General features: G+C 40.0%; 24 non-coding genes across 24 annotated transcripts; all 24 read left to right on the top strand.

Moving 5' to 3' along the window:
- The first annotated feature begins 359 nt into the window (after positions 1-359).
- On the top strand, positions 360-466 carry LOC138411565 (U6 spliceosomal RNA). The gene has a single exon (XR_011244185.1). It is a non-coding gene; the product is annotated as a U6 spliceosomal RNA (small nuclear RNA).
- Positions 467-1,117: 651 nt separating this feature from the next.
- LOC138411566 (U6 spliceosomal RNA) lies at positions 1,118-1,224 on the top strand. Its single transcript, XR_011244186.1, has one exon. It is a non-coding gene; the product is annotated as a U6 spliceosomal RNA (small nuclear RNA).
- Positions 1,225-1,875: 651 nt separating this feature from the next.
- Positions 1,876-1,982, top strand: LOC138411567 (U6 spliceosomal RNA). The gene has a single exon (XR_011244187.1). It is a non-coding gene; the product is annotated as a U6 spliceosomal RNA (small nuclear RNA).
- A 1,132-nt stretch (positions 1,983-3,114) lies between these two features.
- LOC138411591 (U6 spliceosomal RNA) lies at positions 3,115-3,221 on the top strand. Its single transcript, XR_011244211.1, has one exon. It is a non-coding gene; the product is annotated as a U6 spliceosomal RNA (small nuclear RNA).
- A 651-nt stretch (positions 3,222-3,872) lies between these two features.
- Positions 3,873-3,979, top strand: LOC138411568 (U6 spliceosomal RNA). Its single transcript, XR_011244188.1, has one exon. It is a non-coding gene; the product is annotated as a U6 spliceosomal RNA (small nuclear RNA).
- Positions 3,980-5,153: 1,174 nt separating this feature from the next.
- Positions 5,154-5,260, top strand: LOC138411569 (U6 spliceosomal RNA). Its single transcript, XR_011244189.1, has one exon. It is a non-coding gene; the product is annotated as a U6 spliceosomal RNA (small nuclear RNA).
- A 651-nt stretch (positions 5,261-5,911) lies between these two features.
- On the top strand, positions 5,912-6,018 carry LOC138411570 (U6 spliceosomal RNA). The gene has a single exon (XR_011244190.1). It is a non-coding gene; the product is annotated as a U6 spliceosomal RNA (small nuclear RNA).
- Positions 6,019-7,191: 1,173 nt separating this feature from the next.
- LOC138411596 (U6 spliceosomal RNA) lies at positions 7,192-7,298 on the top strand. Its single transcript, XR_011244216.1, has one exon. It is a non-coding gene; the product is annotated as a U6 spliceosomal RNA (small nuclear RNA).
- Positions 7,299-8,430: 1,132 nt separating this feature from the next.
- LOC138411571 (U6 spliceosomal RNA) lies at positions 8,431-8,537 on the top strand. The gene has a single exon (XR_011244191.1). It is a non-coding gene; the product is annotated as a U6 spliceosomal RNA (small nuclear RNA).
- Positions 8,538-9,188: 651 nt separating this feature from the next.
- Positions 9,189-9,295, top strand: LOC138411601 (U6 spliceosomal RNA). Its single transcript, XR_011244221.1, has one exon. It is a non-coding gene; the product is annotated as a U6 spliceosomal RNA (small nuclear RNA).
- A 1,174-nt stretch (positions 9,296-10,469) lies between these two features.
- Positions 10,470-10,576, top strand: LOC138411572 (U6 spliceosomal RNA). Its single transcript, XR_011244192.1, has one exon. It is a non-coding gene; the product is annotated as a U6 spliceosomal RNA (small nuclear RNA).
- Positions 10,577-11,227: 651 nt separating this feature from the next.
- On the top strand, positions 11,228-11,334 carry LOC138411594 (U6 spliceosomal RNA). The gene has a single exon (XR_011244214.1). It is a non-coding gene; the product is annotated as a U6 spliceosomal RNA (small nuclear RNA).
- Positions 11,335-12,466: 1,132 nt separating this feature from the next.
- LOC138411573 (U6 spliceosomal RNA) lies at positions 12,467-12,573 on the top strand. The gene has a single exon (XR_011244193.1). It is a non-coding gene; the product is annotated as a U6 spliceosomal RNA (small nuclear RNA).
- Positions 12,574-13,224: 651 nt separating this feature from the next.
- LOC138411595 (U6 spliceosomal RNA) lies at positions 13,225-13,331 on the top strand. The gene has a single exon (XR_011244215.1). It is a non-coding gene; the product is annotated as a U6 spliceosomal RNA (small nuclear RNA).
- Positions 13,332-14,463: 1,132 nt separating this feature from the next.
- LOC138411592 (U6 spliceosomal RNA) lies at positions 14,464-14,570 on the top strand. Its single transcript, XR_011244212.1, has one exon. It is a non-coding gene; the product is annotated as a U6 spliceosomal RNA (small nuclear RNA).
- Positions 14,571-15,221: 651 nt separating this feature from the next.
- Positions 15,222-15,328, top strand: LOC138411574 (U6 spliceosomal RNA). The gene has a single exon (XR_011244194.1). It is a non-coding gene; the product is annotated as a U6 spliceosomal RNA (small nuclear RNA).
- Positions 15,329-16,504: 1,176 nt separating this feature from the next.
- LOC138411576 (U6 spliceosomal RNA) lies at positions 16,505-16,611 on the top strand. The gene has a single exon (XR_011244196.1). It is a non-coding gene; the product is annotated as a U6 spliceosomal RNA (small nuclear RNA).
- A 651-nt stretch (positions 16,612-17,262) lies between these two features.
- Positions 17,263-17,369, top strand: LOC138411577 (U6 spliceosomal RNA). Its single transcript, XR_011244197.1, has one exon. It is a non-coding gene; the product is annotated as a U6 spliceosomal RNA (small nuclear RNA).
- Positions 17,370-18,501: 1,132 nt separating this feature from the next.
- LOC138411578 (U6 spliceosomal RNA) lies at positions 18,502-18,608 on the top strand. The gene has a single exon (XR_011244198.1). It is a non-coding gene; the product is annotated as a U6 spliceosomal RNA (small nuclear RNA).
- A 651-nt stretch (positions 18,609-19,259) lies between these two features.
- Positions 19,260-19,366, top strand: LOC138411602 (U6 spliceosomal RNA). Its single transcript, XR_011244222.1, has one exon. It is a non-coding gene; the product is annotated as a U6 spliceosomal RNA (small nuclear RNA).
- A 1,174-nt stretch (positions 19,367-20,540) lies between these two features.
- LOC138411579 (U6 spliceosomal RNA) lies at positions 20,541-20,647 on the top strand. Its single transcript, XR_011244199.1, has one exon. It is a non-coding gene; the product is annotated as a U6 spliceosomal RNA (small nuclear RNA).
- A 651-nt stretch (positions 20,648-21,298) lies between these two features.
- LOC138411544 (U6 spliceosomal RNA) lies at positions 21,299-21,405 on the top strand. The gene has a single exon (XR_011244164.1). It is a non-coding gene; the product is annotated as a U6 spliceosomal RNA (small nuclear RNA).
- A 1,174-nt stretch (positions 21,406-22,579) lies between these two features.
- On the top strand, positions 22,580-22,686 carry LOC138411580 (U6 spliceosomal RNA). The gene has a single exon (XR_011244200.1). It is a non-coding gene; the product is annotated as a U6 spliceosomal RNA (small nuclear RNA).
- A 651-nt stretch (positions 22,687-23,337) lies between these two features.
- LOC138411581 (U6 spliceosomal RNA) lies at positions 23,338-23,444 on the top strand. Its single transcript, XR_011244201.1, has one exon. It is a non-coding gene; the product is annotated as a U6 spliceosomal RNA (small nuclear RNA).
- The last annotated feature ends 66 nt before the right edge of the window (positions 23,445-23,510 follow it).

The raw sequence follows: 23,510 nt of genomic DNA on the forward strand, positions 1-23,510 counted from the left end.
CACACGTCATACTGGATTATGCAGTAAACATTTCCTCTGTGTAATCATCTTAAAATGAATGTTCTGATAGAGATGTTCAGAATCCAAAGAGGGTATGCTTTGACCTGTGGCCAGAATGTAGCTTTCAGAGGAAAAGAACGATGAGGCACCGCCCCCTTCTTTTATACCTTGAGCATCTTTATGAAATTCACACAGTACAAACTGGAAGGATGTAGCCAATACAAATGTATTGTTGACATCCGTTAATGTGCTGCCTAAAACGGGGGTGACCAAAGTATAGCTGCCTTCATTCTGAACCGCAGCAAAGGGTCCGCTAACCTGAGGGGAGTATATAAAGCGAGCACTGCTGTGGGGTTGATGTACTTGCTTCGGCAGTACATATAATAAATTGGATACGATACAGAGAAGATTAGCATGGCCCCTGCGAAAGGATGACACGCAAATTCGTGAAGCGTTTCCACATTTTGGTTCAAAATGCACGAATGTAAATCTATACATACCTGGTCTTTATTTCTACATATGTATATCTTTTATTTCTTTTTGCCTTACTTGATTTTTATATTGCTATGTTTATACCTGCTTTTGCTCTTTCTCAGGGGCTCTGTAACATCTGAATTTCCCGACGGAGATTAATAAAGTACTTCTGATTCAGAAATTGAACTTTGGCACAAGCCAAGGCTACTTTCATCTTTCTCTACGTCAATGTTATGGGAAAGGAGGCTGTCTGTTTCCCTTGTCGCCCACGAAGTACTATCCTCGTGAAAGAATGTTAGATTATGCAGTCAACATTTCCTCAGTATAATCATATTAAAATGAATGTTCGGATAGGGATGTTCAGAATCAAAAGAGGGTATGCTTTGACCTGTGGCCAGAATGTAGCTGTCAGAGGAAAAGAACGATGAGGCACTGCCCCCTTCTTTTATACCCTGAGCATCTTTATGAAATTCACACAGTACAAACTGGAAGGATGTAGCCAATACAAATGTATTGTTGACATCCGTTAATGTGCTGCCTAAAACGGGGGTGACCAAAGTATAGCTGCCTTCATTCTGAACCGCAGCAAAGGGTCCGCTAACCTGAGGGGAGTATATAAAGCGAGCACTGCTGTGGGGTTGATGTACTTGCTTCGGCAGTACATATAATAAATTGGATACGATACAGAGAAGATTAGCATGGCCCCTGCGAAAGGATGACACGCAAATTCGTGAAGCGTTTCCACATTTTGGTCCAAAATGCACAAATGTAAATCTATACATACCTGGTCTTTATTTCTACATATGTATATCTTTTATTTCTTTTTGCCTTACTTGATTTTTATATTGCTATGTTTATACCTGCTTTTGCTCTTTCTCAGGGGCTCTGTAATATCTGAATTTCCCGACGGAGATTAATAAAGTACTTCTGATTCAGAAATTGAACTTTGGCACAAGCCAAGGCTACTTTCATCTTTCTCTACGTCAATGTTATGGGAAAGGAGGCTGTCTGTTTCCCTTGTCGCCCACTAAGTATTATCCTCGTGAAAGAATGTTAGATTATGCAGTCAACATTTCCTCTGTGTAATCATATTAAAATGAATGTTCTGATAGGGATGTTCAGAATCAAAAGAGGGTATGCTTTGACCTGTGGCCAGAATGTAGCTGTCAGAGGAAAAGAACGATGAGGCACCGCCCCCTTCTTTTATACCCTAAGCATCTTTATGAAATTCACACAGTACAAACTGGAAGGATGTAGCCAATACAAATGTATTGTTGACATCCGTTAATGTACTGCCTAAAACGGGGGTGACCAAAGTATAGCTGCCTTCATTCTGAACCACAGCAAAGGGTCCGCTAACCTGAGGGGAGTATATAAAGCGAGCACTGCTGTGGGGTTGATGTACTTGCTTCGGCAGTACATATAATAAATTGGATACGATACAGAGAAGATTAGCATGGCCCCTGCGAAAGGATGACACGCAAATTCGTGAAGCGTTTCCACATTTTGGTCCAAAATGCACAAATGTAAATCTATACATACCTGGTCTTTATTTCTACATATGTATATCTTTTATTTCTTTTTGCCTTACTTGATTTTTATATTGCTATGTTTATACCTGCCTTTGCTCTTTCTCAGGGGCTCTGTAACATCTGAATTTCCTGACGGAGATTAATAGAGTACTTCTGATTAAGAAATTGAACTTTGGCACAAGCCAAGGCTATGTTGTGAAAACCAAGTTCCACTCGTGGTCCAAAAGTCCGAAAATTCAGTCGAATAAAAAGCAGGAGAAGTCCACTTAAAAGCAGCAGAGTTTTATTGTCCACAAGAAAACCAGAGAGCATTCAGTAGTGAGCCTGAGCTGCACCAGAGAAAAGCTCTGCCTAAGACTTGTGTGATGCTGTCTAATTAACCTTTTAGAGACCACACCTGTCAGCATTTCATTGGTCTATCATTACATCGTGGCCACACCTGTCAGCATTTCATTGGTCTATCATTACATCGTGGCCTAAGCCCATTGGTTACTTTAGTTTGCCTTTGGAATTGCTCACTGAACATTTTGGGACTTTCCACAGGAAGTTTCCTGTTTTACCCAGACATGCCCAGGCATGTCTCTTTTACTTTTAAACAGTTTTGGTCATTCTTGACACCATTATCTTCTGTTCAATTAGTTTAATATTTTTTTTTAAAGATATTGTGCTTACTTTTGACACCCTTATGTTTCAGTTTTGTCAGATTGCCTTTTCTTGAAAGGTTATTATTGCTACACACAAGTTATACACACACGTCATACTGGATTATGCAGTAAACATTTCCTCTGTGTAATCATCTTAAAATGAATGTTCTGATAGAGATGTTCAGAATCCAAAGAGGGTATGCTTTGACCTGTGGCCAGAATGTAGCTTTCAGAGGAAAAGAACGATGAGGCACCGCCCCCTTCTTTTATACCTTGAGCATCTTTATGAAATTCACACAGTACAAACTGGAAGGATGTAGCCAATACAAATGTATTGTTGACATCCGTTAATGTGCTGCCTAAAATGGGGGTGACCAAAGTATAGCTGCCTTCATTCTGAACCGCAGCAAAGGGTCCGCTAACCTGAGGGGAGTATATAAAGCGAGCACTGCTGTGGGGTTGATGTACTTGCTTCGGCAGTACATATAATAAATTGGATACGATACAGAGAAGATTAGCATGGCCCCTGCGAAAGGATGACACGCAAATTCGTGAAGCATTTCCACATTTTGGTTCAAAATGCACGAATGTAAATCTATACATACCTGGTCTTTATTTCTACATATGTATATCTTTTATTTCTTTTTGCCTTACTTGATTTTTATATTGCTATGTTTATACCTGCTTTTGCTCTTTCTCAGGGGCTCTGTAACATCTGAATTTCCCGACGGAGATTAATAAAGTACTTCTGATTCAGAAATTGAACTTTGGCACAAGCCAAGGCTACTTTCATCTTTCTCTACGTCAATGTTATGGGAAAGGAGGCTGTCTGTTTCCCTTGTCGCCCACGAAGTATTATCCTCGTGAAAGAATGTTAGATTATGCAGTCAACATTTCCTCAGTATAATCATATTAAAATGAATGTTCGGATAGGGATGTTCAGAATCAAAAGAGGGTATGCTTTGACCTGTGGCCAGAATGTAGCTGTCAGAGGAAAAGAACGATGAGGCACCGCCCCCTTCTTTTATACCCTGAGCATCTTTATGAAATTCACACAGTACAAACTGGAAGGATGTAGCCAATACAAATGTATTGTTGACATCCGTTAATGTACTGCCTAAAACGGGGGTGACCAAAGTATAGCTGCCTTCATTCTGAACCACAGCAAAGGGTCCGCTAACCTGAGGGGAGTATATAAAGCGAGCACTGCTGTGGGGTTGATGTACTTGCTTCGGCAGTACATATAATAAATTGGATACGATACAGAGAAGATTAGCATGGCCCCTGCGAAAGGATGACACGCAAATTCGTGAAGCGTTTCCACATTTTGGTCCAAAATGCACAAATGTAAATCTATACATACCTGGTCTTTATTTCTACATATGTATATATTTTATTTCTTCTTGCCTTACTTGATTTTTATATTGCTATGTTTATACCTGCCTTTGCTCTTTCTCAGGGGCTCTGTAACATCTGAATTTCCTGACGGAGATTAATAGAGTACTTCTGATTAAGAAATTGAACTTTGGCACAAGCCAAGGCTATGTTGTGAAAACCAAGTTCCACTCGTGGTCCAAAAGTCCGAAAATTCAGTCGAATAAAAAGCAGGAGAAGTCCACTTAAAAGCAGCAGAGTTTTATTGTCCACAAGAAAACCAGAGAGCATTCAGTAGTGAGCCTGAGCTGCACCAGAGAAAAGCTCTGCCTAAGACTTGTGTGATGCTGTCTAATTAACCTTTTAGAGACCACACCTGTCAGCATTTCATTGGTCTATCATTACATCGTGGCCACACCTGTCAGCATTTCATTGGTCTATCATTACATCGTGGCCACACCTGTCAGCATTTCATTGGTCTATCATTACATCGTGGCCTAAGCCCATTGGTTACTTTAGTTTGCCTTTGGAATTGCTCACTGAACATTTTGGGACTTTCCACAGGAAGTTTCCTGTTTTACCCAGACATGCCCAGGCATGTCTCTTTTACTTTTAAACAGTTTTGGTCATTCTTGACACCATTATCTTCTGTTCAATTAGTTTAATATTTTTTTTTAAAGATATTGTGCTTACTTTTGACACCCTTATGTTTCAGTTTTGTCAGATTGCCTTTTCTTGAAAGGTTATTATTGCTACACACAAGTTATACACACACGTCATACTGGATTATGCAGTAAACATTTCCTCTGTGTAATCATCTTAAAATGAATGTTCTGATAGGGATGTTCAGAATCCAAAGAGGGTATGCTTTGACCTGTGGCCAGAATGTAGCTTTCAGAGGAAAAGAACGATGAGGCACCGCCCCCTTCTTTTATACCTTGAGCATCTTTATGAAATTCACACAGTACAAACTGGAAGGATGTAGCCAATACAAATGTATTGTTGACATCCGTTAATGTGCTGCCTAAAACGGGGGTGACCAAAGTATAGCTGCCTTCATTCTGAACCGCAGCAAAGGGTCCGCTAACCTGAGGGGAGTATATAAAGCGAGCACTGCTGTGGGGTTGATGTACTTGCTTCGGCAGTACATATAATAAATTGGATACGATACAGAGAAGATTAGCATGGCCCCTGCGAAAGGATGACACGCAAATTCGTGAAGCGTTTCCACATTTTGGTCCAAAATGCACAAATGTAAATCTATACATACCTGGTCTTTATTTCTACATATGTATATCTTTTATTTCTTTTTGCCTTACTTGATTTTTATATTGCTATGTTTATACCTGCTTTTGCTCTTTCTCAGGGGCTCTGTAATATCTGAATTTCCCGACGGAGATTAATAAAGTACTTCTGATTCAGAAATTGAACTTTGGCACAAGCCAAGGCTACTTTCATCTTTCTCTACGTCAATGTTATGGGAAAGGAGGCTGTCTGTTTCCCTTGTCGCCCACTAAGTATTATCCTCGTGAAAGAATGTTAGATTATGCAGTCAACATTTCCTCTGTGTAATCATATTAAAATGAATGTTCTGATAGGGATGTTCAGAATCAAAAGAGGGTATGCTTTGACCTGTGGCCAGAATGTAGCTGTCAGAGGAAAAGAACGATGAGGCACCGCCCCCTTCTTTTATACCCTGAGCATCTTTATGAAATTCACACAGTACAAACTGGAAGGATGTAGCCAATACAAATGTATTGTTGACATCCGTTAATGTACTGCCTAAAACGGGGGTGACCAAAGTATAGCTGCCTTCATTCTGAACCACAGCAAAGGGTCCGCTAACCTGAGGGGAGTATATAAAGCGAGCACTGCTGTGGGGTTGATGTACTTGCTTCGGCAGTACATATAATAAATTGGATACGATACAGAGAAGATTAGCATGGCCCCTGCGAAAGGATGACACGCAAATTCGTGAAGCGTTTCCACATTTTGGTCCAAAATGCACAAATGTAAATCTATACATACCTGGTCTTTATTTCTACATATGTATATCTTTTATTTCTTTTTGCCTTACTTGATTTTTATATTGCTATGTTTATACCTGCCTTTGCTCTTTCTCAGGGGCTCTGTAACATCTGAATTTCCTGACGGAGATTAATAGAGTACTTCTGATTAAGAAATTGAACTTTGGCACAAGCCAAGGCTATGTTGTGAAAACCAAGTTCCACTCGTGGTCCAAAAGTCCGAAAATTCAGTCGAATAAAAAGCAGGAGAAGTCCACTTAAAAGCAGCAGAGTTTTATTGTCCACAAGAAAACCAGAGAGCATTCAGTAGTGAGCCTGAGCTGCACCAGAGAAAAGCTCTGCCTAAGACTTGTGTGATGCTGTCTAATTAACCTTTTAGAGACCACACCTGTCAGCATTTCATTGGTCTATCATTACATCGTGGCCACACCTGTCAGCATTTCATTGGTCTATCATTACATCGTGGCCACACCTGTCAGCATTTCATTGGTCTATCATTACATCGTGGCCTAAGCCCATTGGTTATTTTAGTTTGCCTTTGGAATTGCTCACTGAACATTTTGGGACTTTCCACAGGAAGTTTCCTGTTTTACCCAGACATGCCCAGGCATGTCTCTTTTACTTTTAAACAGTTTTGGTCATTCTTGACACCATTATCTTCTGTTCAATTAGTTTAATATTTTTTTTAAAAGATATTGTGCTTACTTTTGACACCCTTATGTTTCAGTTTTGTCAGATTGCCTTTTCTTGAAAGGTTATTATTGCTACACACAAGTTATACACACACGTCATACTGGATTATGCAGTAAACATTTCCTCTGTGTAATCATCTTAAAATGAATGTTCTGATAGGGATGTTCAGAATCCAAAGAGGGTATGCTTTGACCTGTGGCCAGAATGTAGCTGTCAGAGGAAAAGAACGATGAGGCACCACCCCCTTCTTTTATACCCTGAGCATCTTTATGAAATTCACACAGTACAAACTGGAAGGATGTAGCCAATACAAATGTATTATTGACATCCGTTAATGTGCTGCCTAAAACGGGGGTGACCAAAGTATAGCTGCCTTCATTCTGAACCGCAGCAAAGGGTCCGCTAACCTGAGGGGAGTATATAAAGCGAGCACTGCTTAGGGTTGATGTACTTGCTTTGGCAGTACATATAATAAATTGGATACGATACAGAGAAGATTAGCATGGCCCCTGCGAAAGGATGACACGCAAATTCGTGAAGCGATTCCACATTTTGGTCCAAAATGCACAAATGTAAATCTATACATACCTGGTCTTTATTTCTACATATGTATATCTTTTATTTCTTCTTGCCTTACTTGATTTTTATATTGCTATGTTTATACCTGCCTTTGCTCTTTCTCAGGGGCTCTGTAACATCTGAATTTCCCGACGGAGATTAATAAAGTATTTCTGATTCAGAAATTGAACTTTGGCACAAGCCAAGGCTATGTTGTGAAAACTAAGTTCCACTCGTGGTCCAAAAGTCCGAAAATTCAGTCGAATAAAAAGCAGGAGAAGTCCACTTAAAAGCAGCAGAGTTTTATTGTCCACAAGAAAACCAGAGAGCATTCAGTAGTGAGCCTGGGCTGCACCAGAGAAAAGCTCTGCCTAAGACTTGTGTGATGCTGTCTAATTAACCTTTTAGAGACCACACCTGTCAGCATTTCATTGGTCTATCATTACATCGTGGCCACACCTGTCAGCATTTCATTTGTCTATCATTACATCGTGGCCTAAGCCCATTGGTTACTTTAGTTTGCCTTTGGAATTGCTCACTAAACATTTTGGGACTTTCCACAGGAAGTTTCCTGTTTTACCCAGACATGCCCAGGCATGTCTCTTTTACTTTAAAACAGTTTTGGTCATTCTTGACACCATTATCTTCTGTTCAATTAGTTTAATATTTTTTTTAAAAGATATTGTGCTTACTTTTGACACCCTTATGTTTCAGTTTTGTCAGATTGCCTTTTCTTGAAAGGTTATTATTGCTACACACAAGTTATACACACACGTCATACTGGATTATGCAGTAAACATTTCCTCTGTGTAATCATCTTAAAATGAATGTTCTGATAGGGATGTTCAGAATCCAAAGAGGGTATGCTTTGACCTGTGGCCAGAATGTAGCTGTCAGAGGAAAAGAACGATGAGGCACCACCCCCTTCTTTTATACCCTGAGCATCTTTATGAAATTCACACAGTACAAACTGGAAGGATGTAGCCAATACAAATGTATTGTTGACATCCGTTAATGTGCTGCCTAAAACGGGGGTGACCAAAGTATAGCTGCCTTCATTCTGAACCGCAGCAAAGGGTCCGCTAACCTGAGGGGAGTATATAAAGCGAGCACTGCTGTGGGGTTGATGTACTTGCTTCGGCAGTACATATAATAAATTGGATACGATACAGAGAAGATTAGCATGGCCCCTGCGAAAGGATGACACGCAAATTCGTGAAGCGTTTCCACATTTTGGTTCAAAATGCACAAATGTAAATCTATACATACCTGGTCTTTATTTCTACATATGTATATCTTTTATTTCTTCTTGCCTTACTTGATTTTTATATTGCTATGTTTATACCTGCTTTTGCTCTTTCTCAGGGGCTCTGTAATATCTGAATTTCCCGACGGAGATTAATAAAGTACTTCTGATTCAGAAATTGAACTTTGGCACAAGCCAAGGCTACTTTCATCTTTCTCTACGTCAATGTTATGGGAAAGGAGGCTGTCTGTTTCCCTTGTCGCCCACTAAGTATTATCCTCGTGAAAGAATGTTAGATTATGCAGTCAACATTTCCTCTGTGTAATCATATTAAAATGAATGTTCTGATAGGGATGTTCAGAATCAAAAGAGGGTATGCTTTGACCTGTGGCCAGAATGTAGCTGTCAGAGGAAAAGAACGATGAGGCACCGCCCCCTTCTTTTATACCCTGAGCATCTTTATGAAATTCACACAGTACAAACTGGAAGGATGTAGCCAATACAAATGTATTGTTGACATCCGTTAATGTACTGCCTAAAACGGGGGTGACCAAAGTATAGCTGCCTTCATTCTGAACCACAGCAAATGGTCCGCTAACCTGAGGGGAGTATATAAAGCGAGCACTGCTGTGGGGTTGATGTATTTGCTTCGGCAGTACATATAATAAATTGGATACGATACAGAGAAGATTAGCATGGCCCCTGCGAAAGGATGACACGCAAATTCGTGAAGCGTTTCCACATTTTGGTCCAAAATGCACAAATGTAAATCTATACATACCTGGTCTTTATTTCTACATATGTATATCTTTTATTTCTTCTTGCCTTACTTGATTTTTATATTGCTATGTTTATACCTGCCTTTGCTCTTTCTCAGGGGCTCTGTAGCATCTGAATTTCCTGACGGAGATTAATAGAGTACTTCTGATTAAGAAATTGAACTTTGGCACAAGCCAAGGCTATGTTGTGAAAACCAAGTTCCACTCGTGGTCCAAAAGTCCGAAAATTCAGTCGAATAAAAAGCAGGAGAAGTCCACTTAAAAGCAGCAGAGTTTTATTGTCCACAAGAAAACCAGAGAGCATTCAGTAGTGAGCCTGAGCTGCACCAGAGAAAAGCTCTGCCTAAGACTTGTGTGATGCTGTCTAATTAACCTTTTAGAGACCACACCTGTCAGCATTTCATTGGTCTATCATTACATCGTGGCCACACCTGTCAGCATTTCATTGGTCTATCATTACATCGTGGCCACACCTGTCAGCATTTCATTGGTCTATCATTACATCGTGGCCTAAGCCCATTGGTTACTTTAGTTTGCCTTTGGAATTGCTCACTGAACATTTTGGGACTTTCCACAGGAAGTTTCCTGTTTTACCCAGACATGCCCAGGCATGTCTCTTTTACTTTTAAACAGTTTTGGTCATTCTTGACACCATTATCTTCTGTTCAATTAGTTTAATTTTTTTTTTTAAAGATATTGTGCTTACTTTTGACACCCTTATGTTTCAGTTTTGTCAGATTGCCTTTTCTTGAAAGGTTATTATTGCTACACACAAGTTATACACACACGTCATACTGGATTATGCAGTAAACATTTCCTCTGTGTAATCATCTTAAAATGAATGTTCTGATAGGGATGTTCAGAATCCAAAGAGGGTATGCTTTGACCTGTGGCCAGAATGTAGCTTTCAGAGGAAAAGAACGATGAGGCACCGCCCCCTTCTTTTATACCTTGAGCATCTTTATGAAATTCACACAGTACAAACTGGAAGGATGTAGCCAATACAAATGTATTGTTGACATCCGTTAATGTGCTGCCTAAAATGGGGGTGACCAAAGTATAGCTGCCTTCATTCTGAACCGCAGCAAAGGGTCCGCTAACCTGAGGGGAGTATATAAAGCGAGCACTGCTGTGGGGTTGATGTACTTGCTTCGGCAGTACATATAATAAATTGGATACGATACAGAGAAGATTAGCATGGCCCCTGCGAAAGGATGACACGCAAATTCGTGAAGCGTTTCCACATTTTGGTTCAAAATGCACGAATGTAAATCTATACATACCTGGTCTTTATTTCTACATATGTATATCTTTTATTTCTTTTTGCCTTACTTGATTTTTATATTGCTATGTTTATACCTGCTTTTGCTCTTTCTCAGGGGCTCTGTAACATCTGAATTTCCCGACGGAGATTAATAAAGTACTTCTGATTCAGAAATTGAACTTTGGCACAAGCCAAGGCTACTTTCATCTTTCTCTACGTCAATGTTATGGGAAAGGAGGCTGTCTGTTTCCCTTGTCGCCCACGAAGTATTATCCTCGTGAAAGAATGTTAGATTATGCAGTCAACATTTCCTCAGTATAATCATATTAAAATGAATGTTCCGATAGGGATGTTCAGAATCAAAAGAGGGTATGCTTTGACCTGTGGCCAGAATGTAGCTGTCAGAGGAAAAGAACGATGAGGCACCGCCCCCTTCTTTTATACCCTGAGCATCTTTATGAAATTCACACAGTACAAACTGGAAGGATGTAGCCAATACAAATGTATTGTTGACATCCGTTAATGTGCTGCCTAAAACGGGGGTGACCAAAGTATAGCTGCCTTCATTCTGAACCACAGCAAATGGTCCGCTAACCTGAGGGGAGTATATAAAGCGAGCACTGCTGTGGGGTTGATGTATTTGCTTCGGCAGTACATATAATAAATTGGATACGATACAGAGAAGATTAGCATGGCCCCTGCGAAAGGATGACACGCAAATTCGTGAAGCGTTTCCAAATTTTGGTCCAAAATGCACAAATGTAAATCTATACATACCTGGTCTTTATTTCTACATATGTATATCTTTTATTTCTTTTTGCCTTACTTGATTTTTATATTGCTATGTTTATACCTGCCTTTGCTCTTTCTCAGGGGCTCTGTAACATCTGAATTTCCTGACGGAGATTAATAGAGTACTTCTGATTAAGAAATTGAACTTTGGCACAAGCCAAGGCTATGTTGTGAAAACCAAGTTCCACTCGTGGTCCAAAAGTCCGAAAATTCAGTCGAATAAAAAGCAGGAGAAGTCCACTTAAAAGCAGCAGAGTTTTATTGTCCACAAGAAAACCAGAGAGCATTCAGTAGTGAGCCTGAGCTGCACCAGAGAAAAGCTCTGCCTAAGACTTGTGTGATGCTGTCTAATTAACCTTTTAGAGACCACACCTGTCAGCATTTCATTGGTCTATCATTACATCGTGGCCACACCTGTCAGCATTTCATTGGTCTATCATTACATCGTGGCCTAAGCCCATTGGTTACTTTAGTTTGCCTTTGGAATTGCTCACTGAACATTTTGGGACTTTCCACAGGAAGTTTCCTGTTTTACCCAGACATGCCCAGGCATGTCTCTTTTACTTTTAAACAGTTTTGGTCATTCTTGACACCATTATCTTCTGTTCAATTAGTTTAATTTTTTTTTTTAAAGATATTGTGCTTACTTTTGACACCCTTATGTTTCAGTTTTGTCAGATTGCCTTTTCTTGAAAGGTTATTATTGCTACACACAAGTTATACACACACGTCATACTGGATTATGCAGTAAACATTTCCTCTGTGTAATCATCTTAAAATGAATGTTCTGATAGGGATGTTCAGAATCCAAAGAGGGTATGCTTTGACCTGTGGCCAGAATGTAGCTTTCAGAGGAAAAGAACGATGAGGCACCGCCCCCTTCTTTTATACCTTGAGCATCTTTATGAAATTCACACAGTACAAACTGGAAGGATGTAGCCAATACAAATGTATTGTTGACATCCGTTAATGTGCTGCCTAAAATGGGGGTGACCAAAGTATAGCTGCCTTCATTCTGAACCGCAGCAAAGGGTCCGCTAACCTGAGGGGAGTATATAAAGCGAGCACTGCTGTGGGGTTGATGTACTTGCTTCGGCAGTACATATAATAAATTGGATACGATACAGAGAAGATTAGCATGGCCCCTGCGAAAGGATGACACGCAAATTCGTGAAGCGTTTCCACATTTTGGTTCAAAATGCACGAATGTAAATCTATACATACCTGGTCTTTATTTCTACATATGTATATCTTTTATTTCTTTTTGCCTTACTTGATTTTTATATTGCTATGTTTATACCTGCTTTTGCTCTTTCTCAGGGGCTCTGTAACATCTGAATTTCCCGACGGAGATTAATAAAGTACTTCTGATTCAGAAATTGAACTTTGGCACAAGCCAAGGCTACTTTCATCTTTCTCTACGTCAATGTTATGGGAAAGGAGGCTGTCTGTTTCCCTTGTCGCCCACGAAGTATTATCCTCGTGAAAGAATGTTAGATTATGCAGTCAACATTTCCTCAGTATAATCATATTAAAATGAATGTTCCGATAGGGATGTTCAGAATCAAAAGAGGGTATGCTTTGACCTGTGGCCAGAATGTAGCTGTCAGAGGAAAAGAACGATGAGGCACCGCCCCCTTCTTTTATACCCTGAGCATCTTTATGAAATTCACACAGTACAAACTGGAAGGATGTAGCCAATACAAATGTATTGTTGACATCCGTTAATGTGCTGCCTAAAACGGGGGTGACCAAAGTATAGCTGCCTTCATTCTGAACCACAGCAAATGGTCCGCTAACCTGAGGGGAGTATATAAAGCGAGCACTGCTGTGGGGTTGATGTATTTGCTTCGGCAGTACATATAATAAATTGGATACGATACAGAGAAGATTAGCATGGCCCCTGCGAAAGGATGACACGCAAATTCGTGAAGCGTTTCCAAATTTTGGTCCAAAATGCACAAATGTAAATCTATACATACCTGGTCTTTATTTCTACATATGTATATCTTTTATTTCTTTTTGCCTTACTTGATTTTTATATTGCTATGTTTATACCTGCCTTTGCTCTTTCTCAGGGGCTCTGTAACATCTGAATTTCCTGACGGAGATTAATAGAGTACTTCTGATTAAGAAATTGAACTTTGGCACAAGCCAAGGCTATGTTGTGAAAACCAAGTTCCACTCGTGGTCCAAAAGTCCGAAAATTCAGTCGAATAAAAAGCAGGAGAAGTCCACTTAAAAGCAGCAGAGTTTTATTGTCCACAAGAAAACCAGAGAGCATTCAGTAGTGAGCCTGAGCTGCACCAGAGAAAAGCTCTGCCTAAGACTTGTGTGATGCTGTCTAATTAACCTTTTAGAGACCACACCTGTCAGCATTTCATTGGTCTATCATTACATCGTGGCCACACCTGTCAGCATTTCATTGGTCTATCATTACATCGTGGCCTAAGCCCATTGGTTACTTTAGTTTGCCTTTGGAATTGCTCACTGAACATTTTGGGACTTTCCACAGGAAGTTTCCTGTTTTACCCAGACATGCCCAGGCATGTCTCTTTTACTTTTAAACAGTTTTGGTCATTCTTGACACCATTATCTTCTGTTCAATTAGTTTAATATTTTTTTTTAAAGATATTGTGCTTACTTTTGACACCCTTATGTTTCAGTTTTGTCAGATTGCCTTTTCTTGAAAGGTTATTATTGCTACACACAAGTTATACACACACGTCATACTGGATTATGCAGTAAACATTTCCTCTGTGTAATCATCTTAAAATGAATGTTCTGATAGAGATGTTCAGAATCCAAAGAGGGTATGCTTTGACCTGTGGCCAGAATGTAGCTTTCAGAGGAAAAGAACGATGAGGCACCGCCCCCTTCTTTTATACCTTGAGCATCTTTATGAAATTCACACAGTACAAACTGGAAGGATGTAGCCAATACAAATGTATTGTTGACATCCGTTAATGTGCTGCCTAAAATGGGGGTGACCAAAGTATAGCTGCCTTCATTCTGAACCGCAGCAAAGGGTCCGCTAACCTGAGGGGAGTATATAAAGCGAGCACTGCTGTGGGGTTGATGTACTTGCTTCGGCAGTACATATAATAAATTGGATACGATACAGAGAAGATTAGCATGGCCCCTGCGAAAGGATGACACGCAAATTCGTGAAGCATTTCCACATTTTGGTTCAAAATGCACGAATGTAAATCTATACATACCTGGTCTTTATTTCTACATATGTATATCTTTTATTTCTTTTTGCCTTACTTGATTTTTATATTGCTATGTTTATACCTGCTTTTGCTCTTTCTCAGGGGCTCTGTAACATCTGAATTTCCCGACGGAGATTAATAAAGTACTTCTGATTCAGAAATTGAACTTTGGCACAAGCCAAGGCTACTTTCATCTTTCTCTACGTCAATGTTATGGGAAAGGAGGCTGTCTGTTTCCCTTGTCGCCCACGAAGTATTATCCTCGTGAAAGAATGTTAGATTATGCAGTCAACATTTCCTCAGTATAATCATATTAAAATGAATGTTCGGATAGGGATGTTCAGAATCAAAAGAGGGTATGCTTTGACCTGTGGCCAGAATGTAGCTGTCAGAGGAAAAGAACGATGAGGCACCGCCCCCTTCTTTTATACCCTGAGCATCTTTATGAAATTCACACAGTACAAACTGGAAGGATGTAGCCAATACAAATGTATTGTTGACATCCGTTAATGTACTGCCTAAAACGGGGGTGACCAAAGTATAGCTGCCTTCATTCTGAACCACAGCAAAGGGTCCGCTAACCTGAGGGGAGTATATAAAGCGAGCACTGCTGTGGGGTTGATGTACTTGCTTCGGCAGTACATATAATAAATTGGATACGATACAGAGAAGATTAGCATGGCCCCTGCGAAAGGATGACACGCAAATTCGTGAAGCGTTTCCACATTTTGGTCCAAAATGCACAAATGTAAATCTATACATACCTGGTCTTTATTTCTACATATGTATATATTTTATTTCTTCTTGCCTTACTTGATTTTTATATTGCTATGTTTATACCTGCCTTTGCTCTTTCTCAGGGGCTCTGTAACATCTGAATTTCCTGACGGAGATTAATAGAGTACTTCTGATTAAGAAATTGAACTTTGGCACAAGCCAAGGCTATGTTGTGAAAACCAAGTTCCACTCGTGGTCCAAAAGTCCGAAAATTCAGTCGAATAAAAAGCAGGAGAAGTCCACTTAAAAGCAGCAGAGTTTTATTGTCCACAAGAAAACCAGAGAGCATTCAGTAGTGAGCCTGAGCTGCACCAGAGAAAAGCTCTGCCTAAGACTTGTGTGATGCTGTCTAATTAACCTTTTAGAGACCACACCTGTCAGCATTTCATTGGTCTATCATTACATCGTGGCCACACCTGTCAGCATTTCATTGGTCTATCATTACATCGTGGCCACACCTGTCAGCATTTCATTGGTCTATCATTACATCGTGGCCTAAGCCCATTGGTTACTTTAGTTTGCCTTTGGAATTGCTCACTGAACATTTTGGGACTTTCCACAGGAAGTTTCCTGTTTTACCCAGACATGCCCAGGCATGTCTCTTTTACTTTTAAACAGTTTTGGTCATTCTTGACACCATTATCTTCTGTTCAATTAGTTTAATATTTTTTTTTAAAGATATTGTGCTTACTTTTGACACCCTTATGTTTCAGTTTTGTCAGATTGCCTTTTCTTGAAAGGTTATTATTGCTACACACAAGTTATACACACACGTCATACTGGATTATGCAGTAAACATTTCCTCTGTGTAATCATCTTAAAATGAATGTTCTGATAGGGATGTTCAGAATCCAAAGAGGGTATGCTTTGACCTGTGGCCAGAATGTAGCTTTCAGAGGAAAAGAACGATGAGGCACCGAACCCCCTTCTTTTATACCTTGAGCATCTTTATGAAATTCACACAGTACAAACTGGAAGGATGTAGCCAATACAAATGTATTGTTGACATCCGTTAATGTGCTGCCTAAAACGGGGGTGACCAAAGTATAGCTGCCTTCATTCTGAACCGCAGCAAAGGGTCCGCTAACCTGAGGGGAGTATATAAAGCGAGCACTGCTGTGGGGTTGATGTACTTGCTTCGGCAGTACATATAATAAATTGGATACGATACAGAGAAGATTAGCATGGCCCCTGCGAAAGGATGACACGCAAATTCGTGAAGCGTTTCCACATTTTGGTCCAAAATGCACAAATGTAAATCTATACATACCTGGTCTTTATTTCTACATATGTATATCTTTTATTTCTTTTTGCCTTACTTGATTTTTATATTGCTATGTTTATACCTGCTTTTGCTCTTTCTCAGGGGCTCTGTAATATCTGAATTTCCCGACGGAGATTAATAAAGTACTTCTGATTCAGAAATTGAACTTTGGCACAAGCCAAGGCTACTTTCATCTTTCTCTACGTCAATGTTATGGGAAAGGAGGCTGTCTGTTTCCCTTGTCGCCCACTAAGTATTATCCTCGTGAAAGAATGTTAGATTATGCAGTCAACATTTCCTCTGTGTAATCATATTAAAATGAATGTTCTGATAGGGATGTTCAGAATCAAAAGAGGGTATGCTTTGACCTGTGGCCAGAATGTAGCTGTCAGAGGAAAAGAACGATGAGGCACCGCCCCCTTCTTTTATACCCTGAGCATCTTTATGAAATTCACACAGTACAAACTGGAAGGATGTAGCCAATACAAATGTATTGTTGACATCCGTTAATGTACTGCCTAAAACGGGGGTGACCAAAGTATAGCTGCCTTCATTCTGAACCACAGCAAAGGGTCCGCTAACCTGAGGGGAGTATATAAAGCGAGCACTGCTGTGGGGTTGATGTACTTGCTTCGGCAGTACATATAATAAATTGGATACGATACAGAGAAGATTAGCATGGCCCCTGCGAAAGGATGACACGCAAATTCGTGAAGCGTTTCCACATTTTGGTCCAAAATGCACAAATGTAAATCTATACATACCTGGTCTTTATTTCTACATATGTATATCTTTTATTTCTTTTTGCCTTACTTGATTTTTATATTGCTATGTTTATACCTGCCTTTGCTCTTTCTCAGGGGCTCTGTAACATCTGAATTTCCCGACGGAGATTAATAAAGTATTTCTGATTCAGAAATTGAACTTTGGCACAAGCCAAGGCTATGTTGTGAAAACTAAGTTCCACTCGTGGTCCAAAAGTCCGAAAATTCAGTCGAATAAAAAGCAGGAGAAGTCCACTTAAAAGCAGCAGAGTTTTATTGTCCACAAGAAAACCAGAGAGCATTCAGTAGTGAGCCTGGGCTGCACCAGAGAAAAGCTCTGCCTAAGACTTGTGTGATGCTGTCTAATTAACCTTTTAGAGACCACACCTGTCAGCATTTCATTGGTCTATCATTACATCGTGGCCACACCTGTCAGCATTTCATTTGTCTATCATTACATCGTGGCCTAAGCCCATTGGTTACTTTAGTTTGCCTTTGGAATTGCTCACTAAACATTTTGGGACTTTCCACAGGAAGTTTCCTGTTTTACCCAGACATGCCCAGGCATGTCTCTTTTACTTTAAAACAGTTTTGGTCATTCTTGACACCATTATCTTCTGTTCAATTAGTTTAATATTTTTTTTAAAAGATATTGTGCTTACTTTTGACACCCTTATGTTTCAGTTTTGTCAGATTGCCTTTTCTTGAAAGGTTATTATTGCTACACACAAGTTATACACACACGTCATACTGGATTATGCAGTAAACATTTCCTCTGTGTAATCATCTTAAAATGAATGTTCTGATAGGGATGTTCAGAATCCAAAGAGGGTATGCTTTGACCTGTGGCCAGAATGTAGCTGTCAGAGGAAAAGAACGATGAGGCACCACCCCCTTCTTTTATACCCTGAGCATCTTTATGAAATTCACACAGTACAAACTGGAAGGATGTAGCCAATACAAATGTATTGTTGACATCCGTTAATGTGCTGCCTAAAACGGGGGTGACCAAAGTATAGCTGCCTTCATTCTGAACCGCAGCAAAGGGTCCGCTAACCTGAGGGGAGTATATAAAGCGAGCACTGCTGTGGGGTTGATGTACTTGCTTCGGCAGTACATATAATAAATTGGATACGATACAGAGAAGATTAGCATGGCCCCTGCGAAAGGATGACACGCAAATTCGTGAAGCGTTTCCACATTTTGGTTCAAAATGCACAAATGTAAATCTATACATACCTGGTCTTTATTTCTACATATGTATATCTTTTATTTCTTCTTGCCTTACTTGATTTTTATATTGCTATGTTTATACCTGCTTTTGCTCTTTCTCAGGGGCTCTGTAATATCTGAATTTCCCGACGGAGATTAATAAAGTACTTCTGATTCAGAAATTGAACTTTGGCACAAGCCAAGGCTACTTTCATCTTTCTCTACGTCAATGTTATGGGAAAGGAGGCTGTCTGTTTCCCTTGTCGCCCACTAAGTATTATCCTCGTGAAAGAATGTTAGATTATGCAGTCAACATTTCCTCTGTGTAATCATATTAAAATGAATGTTCTGATAGGGATGTTCAGAATCAAAAGAGGGTATGCTTTGACCTGTGGCCAGAATGTAGCTGTCAGAGGAAAAGAACGATGAGGCACCGCCCCCTTCTTTTATACCCTGAGCATCTTTATGAAATTCACACAGTACAAACTGGAAGGATGTAGCCAATACAAATGTATTGTTGACATCCGTTAATGTACTGCCTAAAACGGGGGTGACCAAAGTATAGCTGCCTTCATTCTGAACCACAGCAAATGGTCCGCTAACCTGAGGGGAGTATATAAAGCGAGCACTGCTGTGGGGTTGATGTATTTGCTTCGGCAGTACATATAATAAATTGGATACGATACAGAGAAGATTAGCATGGCCCCTGCGAAAGGATGACACGCAAATTCGTGAAGCGTTTCCACATTTTGGTCCAAAATGCACAAATGTAAATCTATACATACCTGGTCTTTATTTCTACATATGTATATCTTTTATTTCTTCTTGCCTTACTTGATTTTTATATTGCTATGTTTATACCTGCCTTTGCTCTTTCTCAGGGGCTCTGTAGCATCTGAATTTCCTGACGGAGATTAATAGAGTACTTCTGATTAAGAAATTGAACTTTGGCACAAGCCAAGGCTATGTTGTGAAAACCAAGTTCCACTCGTGGTCCAAAAGTCCGAAAATTCAGTCGAATAAAAAGCAGGAGAAGTCCACTTAAAAGCAGCAGAGTTTTATTGTCCACAAGAAAACCAGAGAGCATTCAGTAGTGAGCCTGAGCTGCACCAGAGAAAAGCTCTGCCTAAGACTTGTGTGATGCTGTCTAATTAACCTTTTAGAGACCACACCTGTCAGCATTTCATTGGTCTATCATTACATCGTGGCCACACCTGTCAGCATTTCATTGGTCTATCATTACATCGTGGCCACACCTGTCAGCATTTCATTGGTCTATCATTACATCGTGGCCTAAGCCCATTGGTTACTTTAGTTTGCCTTTGGAATTGCTCACTGAACATTTTGGGACTTTCCACAGGAAGTTTCCTGTTTTACCCAGACATGCCCAGGCATGTCTCTTTTACTTTTAAACAGTTTTGGTCATTCTTGACACCATTATCTTCTGTTCAATTAGTTTAATTTTTTTTTTTAAAGATATTGTGCTTACTTTTGACACCCTTATGTTTCAGTTTTGTCAGATTGCCTTTTCTTGAAAGGTTATTATTGCTACACACAAGTTATACACACACGTCATACTGGATTATGCAGTAAACATTTCCTCTGTGTAATCATCTTAAAATGAATGTTCTGATAGGGATGTTCAGAATCCAAAGAGGGTATGCTTTGACCTGTGGCCAGAATGTAGCTTTCAGAGGAAAAGAACGATGAGGCACCGCCCCCTTCTTTTATACCTTGAGCATCTTTATGAAATTCACACAGTACAAACTGGAAGGATGTAGCCAATACAAATGTATTGTTGACATCCGTTAATGTGCTGCCTAAAATGGGGGTGACCAAAGTATAGCTGCCTTCATTCTGAACCGCAGCAAAGGGTCCGCTAACCTGAGGGGAGTATATAAAGCGAGCACTGCTGTGGGGTTGATGTACTTGCTTCGGCAGTACATATAATAAATTGGATACGATACAGAGAAGATTAGCATGGCCCCTGCGAAAGGATGACACGCAAATTCGTGAAGCGTTTCCACATTTTGGTTCAAAATGCACGAATGTAAATCTATACATACCTGGTCTTTATTTCTACATATGTATATCTTTTATTTCTTTTTGCCTTACTTGATTTTTATATTGCTATGTTTATACCTGCTTTTGCTCTTTCTCAGGGGCTCTGTAACATCTGAATTTCCCGACGGAGATTAATAAAGTACTTCTGATTCAGAAATTGAACTTTGGCACAAGCCAAGGCTACTTTCATCTTTCTCTACGTCAATGTTATGGGAAAGGAGGCTGTCTGTTTCCCTTGTCGCCCACGAAGTATTATCCTCGTGAAAGAATGTTAGATTATGCAGTCAACATTTCCTCAGTATAATCATATTAAAATGAATGTTCCGATAGGGATGTTCAGAATCAAAAGAGGGTATGCTTTGACCTGTGGCCAGAATGTAGCTGTCAGAGGAAAAGAACGATGAGGCACCGCCCCCTTCTTTTATACCCTGAGCATCTTTATGAAATTCACACAGTACAAACTGGAAGGATGTAGCCAATACAAATGTATTGTTGACATCCGTTAATGTGCTGCCTAAAACGGGGGTGACCAAAGTATAGCTGCCTTCATTCTGAACCACAGCAAATGGTCCGCTAACCTGAGGGGAGTATATAAAGCGAGCACTGCTGTGGGGTTGATGTATTTGCTTCGGCAGTACATATAATAAATTGGATACGATACAGAGAAGATTAGCATGGCCCCTGCGAAAGGATGACACGCAAATTCGTGAAGCGTTTCCACATTTTGGTCCAAAATGCACAAATGTAAATCTATACATACCTGGTCTTTATTTCTACATATGTATATCTTTTATTTCTTCTTGCCTTACTTGATTTTTATATTGCTATGTTTATACCTGCCTTTGCTCTTTCTCAGGGGCTCTGTAGCATCTGAATTTCCTGACGGAGATTAATAGAGTACTTCTGATTAAGAAATTGAACTTTGGCACAAGCCAAGGCTATGTTGTGAAAACCAAGTTCCACTCGTGGTCCAAAAGTCCGAAAATTCAGTCGAATAAAAAGCAGGAGAAGTCCACTTAAAAGCAGCAGAGTTTTATTGTCCACAAGAAAACCAGAGAGCATTCAGTAGTGAGCCTGAGCTGCACCAGAGAAAAGCTCTGCCTAAGACTTGTGTGATGCTGTCTAATTAACCTTTTAGAGACCACACCTGTCAGCATTTCATTGGTCTATCATTACATCGTGGCCACACCTGTCAGCATTTCATTGGTCTATCATTACATCGTGGCCACACCTGTCAGCATTTCATTGGTCTATCATTACATCGTGGCCTAAGCCCATTGGTTACTTTAGTTTGCCTTTGGAATTGCTCACTGAACATTTTGGGACTTTCCACAGGAAGTTTCCTGTTTTACCCAGACATGCCCAGGCATGTCTCTTTTACTTTTAAACAGTTTTGGTCATTCTTGACACCATTATCTTCTGTTCAATTAGTTTAATTTTTTTTTTTAAAGATATTGTGCTTACTTTTGACACCCTTATGTTTCAGTTTTGTCAGATTGCCTTTTCTTGAAAGGTTATTATTGCTACACACAAGTTATACACACACGTCATACTGGATTATGCAGTAAACATTTCCTCTGTGTAATCATCTTAAAATGAATGTTCTGATAGGGATGTTCAGAATCCAAAGAGGGTATGCTTTGACCTGTGGCCAGAATGTAGCTTTCAGAGGAAAAGAACGATGAGGCACCGCCCCCTTCTTTTATACCTTGAGCATCTTTATGAAATTCACACAGTACAAACTGGAAGGATGTAGCCAATACAAATGTATTGTTGACATCCGTTAATGTGCTGCCTAAAATGGGGGTGACCAAAGTATAGCTGCCTTCATTCTGAACCGCAGCAAAGGGTCCGCTAACCTGAGGGGAGTATATAAAGCGAGCACTGCTGTGGGGTTGATGTACTTGCTTCGGCAGTACATATAATAAATTGGATACGATACAGAGAAGATTAGCATGGCCCCTGCGAAAGGATGACACGCAAATTCGTGAAGCGTTTCCACATTTTGGTTCAAAATGCACGAATGTAAATCTATACATACCTGGTCTTTATTTCTACATATGTATATCTTTTATTTCTTTTTGCCTTACTTGATTTTTATATTGCTATGTTTATACCTGCTTTTGCTCTTTCTCAGGGGCTCTGTAACATCTGAATTTCCCGACGGAGATTAATAAAGTACTTCTGATTCAGAAATTGAACTTTGGCACAAGCCAAGGCTACTTTCATCTTTCTCTACGTCAATGTTATGGGAAAGGAGGCTGTCTGTTTCCCTTGTCGCCCACGAAGTATTATCCTCGTGAAAGAATGTTAGATTATGCAGTCAACATTTCCTCAGTATAATCATATTAAAATGAATGTTCCGATAGGGATGTTCAGAATCAAAAGAGGGTATGCTTTGACCTGTGGCCAGAATGTAGCTGTCAGAGGAAAAGAACGATGAGGCACCGCCCCCTTCTTTTATACCCTGAGCATCTTTATGAAATTCACACAGTACAAACTGGAAGGATGTAGCCAATACAAATGTATTGTTGACATCCGTTAATGTGCTGCCTAAAACGGGGGTGACCAAAGTATAGCTGCCTTCATTCTGAACCGCAGCAAAGGGTCCGCTAACCTGAGGGGAGTATATAAAGCGAGCACTGCTGTGGGGTTGATGTACTTGCTTCGGCAGTACATATAATAAATTGGATACGATACAGAGAAGATTAGCATGGCCCCTGCGAAAGGATGACACGCAAATTCGTGAAGCGTTTCCACATTTTGGTCCAAAATGCACAAATGTAAATCTATACATACCTGGTCTTTATTTCTACATATGTATATCTTTT

Source organism: Paralichthys olivaceus, chromosome 9 (assembly GCF_024713975.1).
Source record: "Paralichthys olivaceus isolate ysfri-2021 chromosome 9, ASM2471397v2, whole genome shotgun sequence".
Lineage (NCBI taxonomy): Eukaryota > Metazoa > Chordata > Actinopteri > Pleuronectiformes > Paralichthyidae > Paralichthys > Paralichthys olivaceus.